The following is a 7,879-nucleotide window of genomic DNA, read 5'->3' as shown; positions in this document are numbered from 1 at the left end:
AGCAGGCCAGGCCCCAAAGCTGGTGGGGGGAGCTGGACACAGACCTCTGTCCCCACTCATCATTCGTGTATGTGTGCGTGTGTTAACTGGAAGGAAACTGCCATATGGGTTACATAATAAATATAGCTCAGTCCTACAAATGAAAGTTATTCTTTCTTTAAGATTAAATGTTTCTGATTGAATCAAATGTAGTGTCTCAATCCCAAATCATTCTGGCAGAGAGTCATACATTGCTGTCATAATTCCATCAGAAACTGGGAACTGTCATAGTTATTTTATATTTTGGTTTACATACAGTAATTACATCCTGCTTTTATGAAGGGAAGTTATTTTACTTGAGTAAGGTTGTTGCTTGAGATTTAAGGTCTAATTCTGTACTGAACTTCAGAAAAACAGCCTGCAGAGGTTGAACTTTTCCTGTGTTTCGAGATTCAACTATGGCAAGATTAGACTTGTAATCACACAAGTGATCTTAAAGATTGCTTAGAGAGAACAGAAGCCATTTCTCAAAAATCACAAACCCTTTCAAATTAAACTTTCCAAGAGTTCACCAGAACTCTACTGCTGCTATTTTCTCCTTATCCTTTGAAGTCTGAAGGATGTGTGACACCAAGGCTAAAAACAGATGTCACATATCTCCCTAAAGGAAGCAGTGTATCCTGGGATCCTATGCTGCAAAAACTCATTTTCCCAACATTAAGTACTTGTGAAATATGCAAGATAAAATATGCTAACATTTTTTCTGGAATAATTGTAGCTCGTTCAAGTTAATTTCCATTCATTTCAGGGACAAGCTATGCGTGTACAGGCCTATGTCATTCTTCTTTTCTCCCAGGTTTTGATTTGGATCAATCATTACCACCTCAAATTCAGTATCCATTTTTAGCCCACATATGGAGGTCTTATTGATAGATATATTATAGATCAACCAAAGATATTTTGTGCTAGATTGACCTTCATTGATAAGATAACTGATTTCCTGGACAAAGGAAACAGTACATCTAATCTGTCTTGATTTCCTGAAAGCATCTGATATGATGCTACATGGGAAATTAAGCAACACAAAGAAGAGGTTTGCTAAAAGAATTGCGATGGGGATAAGAAATTGATGAAGTGAGGGACCAAAGCCAGGTTGTGTTGAAACAAAAACTGTTGGGGTGGAAGTAAGTTATTAGTGGAGTTTATCAAGAGGGACTGGCCTCTCACCCCTTGCCCCTCCCGGGTACCTTTCCCTCCCCTTCCCACCCTTGGTCCATGCCATCCTCTACTACCTGAACCCACCTGCCATCCCCAGTGCTTGACCCACACCCAGCTGCTCATCCTCCCAACCTGCCACCCTACAATACCTGGTCCTGCAGCCACTCCCCCCCCCGCCCCGTTACTGTATTCCTGTCTCTCTCTTTCTGTCACTATGTGCTACACTGCCAGGTGACTCCACTGCTGCATGCCTGTGCCAGGTCACATGCCACTGTGCGTCTCTGTGCTGGGTCCCATGACACCACAGGCCTTGCTGAGTGGATTGCTGCTGCCTTTCCTGACTGCAGGTACTGCAATTTCATTTGACATTTGATTCTAAGATGAGCTTGTTTTCCCCCAGGACTTGAGTAAATAGAATAAAAAGAATGCAAATGCATGCAGCCAGAATGTTTTTACTCCAAATGAAAATCACAGACCACCTTGTGTCAGTAACAATTTGTTCTTTCTAGACATACAGGAAGAACAGCAGCATTTCACCTACCCTCAGGTATATATAATTGTATATATAATTCATTATTATTCAGCTTTCCCAAAATGAGTCACTCAAATGTCAGTTATTTAGAGCTACTGCTTTGATGTGATAAGCCATGTCAAGTTGTTTATATTCATTGTAGGATGCAGAGAATTAATCAGAACATTGAAAATTTCAGTGCCATATTTAGGAACCATCTTAAATATGAACATCCCTTTGTAAAATACTGGATGCTCTGGATCTCAAGAAGCTATATTTCCAGGACACTGCAGTAGCCACCTCAACATGCTATTGCAAAATTATCCTATTCTTTTACTACCCCATGCCCATCATTTGCATCTCTACCTCCCTGCCTCCCTCATTCAAATAGGTGGAACTATGGTTCATAAGTGAAAGTATTTACCAACATAAGCACCAGGATGCCAGGAATTACTTTCAGTTATTTTTTTTATCCATGGTAGTTCTGTTAGACTTTTTTTATAATCCTCTTCACAGGCTTAGGCATCAGCAGCTTCCATATTTTCCGAGCAGTGTGAATGACAACTGAGCATGACCACATGTGTTAGGATAAGAGGAACTAGTAATCTATTTGATCATCAGTCACAGCTTCATCAGTCACCAGCTTACCAGTCACACATTTCAGGATCACCCATGCTCCAGGTGCAAACTGGAGCCAAGCTCTAGTAACCTGATAGGAGCTATTCAGTTCCATGCAAGAGTGCGAGGGGCACACACTGCAATCCAAATAGCTTCCCATTCTGGGTGAAGCTAGATAGCTAAAAGCAATTCCTGAATTTTCTCACATACAATATGCACCTTTTCTCCTCAAAATCAGCTCCCTAACATTGGGGATGGAGGATCTACTACGTAAGGAAGGTCTTTTCTCTGCTGAAAAAGCAGCAAGCCTGGAGACTGTGCGCACCATGCAGCTACCAAAATGGTTGATGCTTACCTGACTCAGAAAGATGAAGGGGTAGAGTCCAACATTAACCCTCTCCGTTTGTAGCTATTGGTTGAGCACTGTACTTTGTGCCTGAAGCAGCAAGTGATCAGTAATATCTGGATGAGGCTTGTGATGTGGAAACAACATTTTATTTAGAGGAATGTATATAAAGAATCAATTAAAGAAATACAGTCTTTCTACTGCCTTTGCAAGGGTCTGAGGCCTAACTTTGTATGACAGAATGAATCCTCCTAAGAACATAGAGGGCACTTTTACATGTGATCTGTGGATGGGGGGAGGCAGCACTTGAAAATAGCAGCGGAGGGGGAGGTTGAACTAAAGCTCATTCAACGAGTTTTAATTTAAGCTCTCCGGCTGGCATTTTTAAGCACGGGGACACTGATACATGAGACAAAGGAGGCTGTTGGAGTGCAGCAGTTGCCATGCTCCACCAGACTCGATTAATCGAATTTGCTCTCACACACTGGAATTCCAGCATATCACAGCAGCCTCAGTGCTCGTGTATAGGTGCCCAGAGTGTCCAAGAAGTATGGTATTCCAAGAGACAGCCTACCAGCCAGGAAGTTCCTGTTGCCTGCTGCCTACTGTCTCTTTGGAAGGCACACTTCCTGGACACTCTATATTCCATGTTTCCAGAAGGACTTACTCTAAGTCACACAATCAGCCATGACTCTTGAAAATTTTTTTAAACATGTTCTGCCTTTGAAAACAAGCTGTATGTTTTAATTGGGGGACTGCTATATGGAAAAAAATATGATATATGTGGACCTAAACAGTATAGTAAGACTGAGAACAAAATGTTGGGTTCCACCGATATCAGATTAGAAATGAGAAAATTGCTCAAATTATGTGGTATTTTGGAGCAGTCCAAAGATTTGTGGCCACATAGTTCAGAAGGTCCTACCTGCAGTGAATAAATCAACTAGCACACCTTCAAACTTTTTTCTGAAGAGTTTGGCACGAATCACCCCATCAATTTACACTCAGTTCATATTTTTAAGGTTATCTGCATAAATACAAGGATTAGAAAGTGATTTAAAAAAAATAGAGTACTGAGAGTCTACAGCATGATTAAATAGCAAAGGCTTTGAACCATGGCAAATTCTGCACCTGAGAAATACATGGGGACTTTATCTCATTTTCCATCCTCACTATTAGTTAGTACCATCAAAGATATGTACAGAGATATATTCTAAGATCTTTAACTAGTCATTTCTAGATGAATTCCCTAGCAATTGAATTGAGAAATGACCAAGTAAGAGGACACACTGGTTAACTACATAGTTTAAAATCATCTAAGACAATTAGCTGTATATTTATTGAAATAACCCCGTACCCAAAAAATTAATCTCTCATAATTTTGAGTGATGTTATGTAATTACGCTAGATGGTAAATGGAACCTTTCATGGTATTCTTGCCACTTTGTTTTCTCAGTTCAGAAAGCAGAATGCCATTTCATTTGTGCCATGCCCAAACTGTTAGAGCATACCATATTTACTATGCTTTTTCTACTATCCAAAGACCCAAATTCTCTTTCACTTAAAGGTTATGATGTTTCTTTATTTTCTCAGCTCAGCCAGAGTTACACGCTTCTTAAATCATTCCTTTTTGACTGACTGACTAGAGAAGAATCGACACAAGAGAGATAATTTGGGTTTTAAATTTGCATACAACAATTTATGGCTCAAGCAACCTTAACAAAATATGAGTTATCCCTGCTAATGAATGAAACATTACATCTTGGTTTAAGAAGGTTAAGACTGTAAAGTTTAAAGAAATATATTAACACACAAAATGGTTAGTATGAAATAATTTATTCCAGAATTTATTCCACGTAAGAAATGAACACAAAACCAGCTACTCTAAAGCCACTATTATAGCCCCTATCCACCAGGGAAGTCAGTTTACATTCAGCAAACAGCTACCCCCGAATGAAATAAATTAGAAGAATGGACACAAAACTAGTACACATTGGTGCAATTTAACTAAGCATGTTGTTACTCACTCTCTGAGGAGTATCCTTACCATAGGAAAGTGACTTAAGCCGCTGTGAGGCTGTGTGTCCACTCCAATAATACAGTCAATTTACTCTGGAGTAAACATTTAAAGAGGCAGGGTGGGAAGAAGAAGAACTTTAGATTTTAAGACCTACTACACAACCTATAACCAACATGATTATTTTCCACATAAGATCTAGTTTTGTCTTGTAAATTAATGTGTAGGTTGATAGAAATATAAATTGATTGCATACCACACATGCAAGTCAGTATCAAAGGTTGGAGGAAATTAAAATAGAGTTGACATATTTACCTTAGAAGGGGGTTGCAAAATTTTACAAGTCTCAAGTTTTGTCACCTTCAGTATTTGATTGGGATTCTGTATCTGACAATCTGCCTTTCCAGGGTTTCTAGTTATTTGAATGTGAAGATTAACGTATTTATATTAATAGACAGCATTTATAGACTTACTTTCTTGCACTGGCAGCAGCATCATCTTTGGTATGAGGTTGACAGTCTTCAAGTAAATAGGCAAGTCATTGGATAGTTTGTAGGCGACTACGGAGGCCAATCTAAGATCTATATATTCAACTGAGGCGATGGCAAATAATTCCAGGAGGAAAGCGTAGATTCTAGTTATGCTTGCTCACTATATAGCTATAGTATATTATAGCATATATTATCAAAAGGATTCATCCCGGTCCCGTTCATATAGTTGACCATCCAAAAGATAATTATGTCCCCTGACAGAAACACATACCTCAGAACTGTCTTTATCATGTGAATACTTTCTTTACCCAATACAAGGATAAATGAACTGCTACTGTAGCAATAACTTACTTTCTAAGATATCTGGAATCAAAGGACTTTCAGTGCCCCCCAAAATATAACTGAAAGGTAAATTAAAGTAATTCTTGCAATTACAGGTAGCAGGATCTAATAAACCAATATCTGATCCAATATGAAACAATGAAACTATAGTCCAATAGAAAAATGACATTGGAAAACCCAGAAATAGAAAAGGGCACGATCCTTTACCATTCTTGGTAAGGTCACCACAGTATATACATTGATCTATGTAAACATGGGGGAGTGAGAATCATCCTGAAATGCTCCAAATAGGCTTACTTTGCTATGAATAGTTGTTTTTGAAACTTCGTCAAAATACTAAGTGAGGGAATGCCTAGATAGGGCGGATTCTGTTTGGGAAAGCCAAAGGAACTGAGATTAAAGAGCAGGAAAAATAAAAAACCAATATGTGAGGCATAGCAAAGATTCCACTGTATCATACACTTCTCTATTGTCTGAAGGTACCCTACACAATACACAAAAAACCTGGCTAAGAAAAGAGATGGTACATAGAAAAATGTACCAACGAGAATAAAAACAACATCATGGGTATACAAGATAAGTCTTTAGTACTTTTCTGTAAAATTATTTAACAAATAAAAAACTTGTTTGGCTGCTTCGCATGTAAAATGGTTGTTGCAGAGCTCCCCATTTGTGTATGTTTGGTTTGAGGGACAGTCTCATTCCCTTTCTGAGGATCAGACATTAACTAAATGATATTTTAGCTAAAACATGGTACTCCCAAAGAAATGTTGTAGAATGAAAAATATGATCTCTTTTCAAGACCAATATCCAATGTGAGCTGTCATTCACAAGTTTACTGACTTAAAAGACAAGACTTCTAAGAACAGAAACAATTGCATTGTAAAGAAAAGAACTTGTTACACACAACCGGTGGACTGAGGAAACACCTAGAGAAGTACTAAAGCACTTAATTGGAAAAATAATCACTTTTTATTAGTAGCAGTAACAAAGAGTTACATTATGGTAGTGCCTAAAAGCTCCAATTTGGATTGAGTCACTGTTGTGCTAGGGTCTACAAACAGAAGAGAAAATCTCTGCGCTTAACGATTGACTTTGATTTATTAAAATGTGCAGTCCAGTAGTCCAGTTGCAACATTGACTACTTCTGGATCACCTGAGATCAGTGACGGTGCAGTACTTTGTTCTACCTACACTTGTAAAGATTTTAAGTTATTATTTTTCTTCCCTGCACTCCTAGTACGGGACCAATGCCACATTATGCCAGCTGCTGTAAAAACACAGAGTAAAAGGACGCGTTCTGCCAAGAAGAGCACTTTTTCCACAACATTCAGGCATTTTATCTTTCAGCAATACTTAACTAATACTAACTTGAGAAGATCACACTTCAATTAATAGAAAAACATAGATGTTTGCTAACTTAGCATTAATTCAGGCCTTGGGAATATTTAATGTGTTAAATAAACTTTTGATCTTCCACGTACTTTGAATAAATTCCAGGTAACTAACTGTCTTATTCATGGAATCTGATATGGTTTTACATTTGTATACCTTGATGATTTATCCCTTTCCCTAGTTCTCTGCCTTGATAAATAAAATCAGTAGAAACATTTGAATTAATGTACCCCAGTTAGAGCTGGTCAAATATTTCTCCAACAGTATGTGCTTATATTAGACAATACCAATTACAAAAAAACACAAATCTTTCAATTATAAGTCAATTTCAAGAAAACTGAAAACATCTATTAAACATCTGTAAGGTGAAAATTGACCATTTCAATTGTTTGCTGTCAAAAATAACTTTCCAGACCAAAATTTACTTGTATCTATATAATTATCTTACAGTAATATAAAATAAAAATCATAATTTAAAATGATTACATTATTTTGCAAAATGCCAGAAGTTCCTGGAAAGGGGAAAACAAACAACTGTACGCTAAACTTGAAGTCTGAAGTCTAGCAGCACAAAGCTCTCACTGGAGGTCTTTCAGGACTGCAATTTACTTCCCTTACCCCAATCAAACTAGAATGTGTTAACTTTCAGGTTATATTTGAAAGCCTTTTTTACTCGCTAAGGTTTTTTATTTTCTGGAAGGAAAAAATGAAGTGAAAGTCTAACAAGCACAAGCAAGTCTCCATGCACCGTATGTATTCTAATATACGATGAACCTGAATATAAGACAATCCCCCCCACCCCAATAATTAAATTATATAAATGGAAAATTTATAAATGTGTTATAGTTTTCCAGGCATAAAACCTAAGAATTGAAGGGTTGTCTTGAATCCCCACCCCACCAGCTACAGGAGGAAAAGCACTGGCTGGAGCGGCTGGGGGGCAGGGGGCTGCCTTGCCCTTT

The sequence above is a fragment of the Gavialis gangeticus genome, unplaced genomic scaffold, assembly GCF_001723915.1.
Source record: "Gavialis gangeticus isolate Ggan-Ray unplaced genomic scaffold, GavGan_comp1, whole genome shotgun sequence".
NCBI classification, from domain to species: Eukaryota; Metazoa; Chordata; order Crocodylia; family Gavialidae; genus Gavialis; species Gavialis gangeticus.
Note: the sequence above shows the minus strand (reverse complement) of the source record.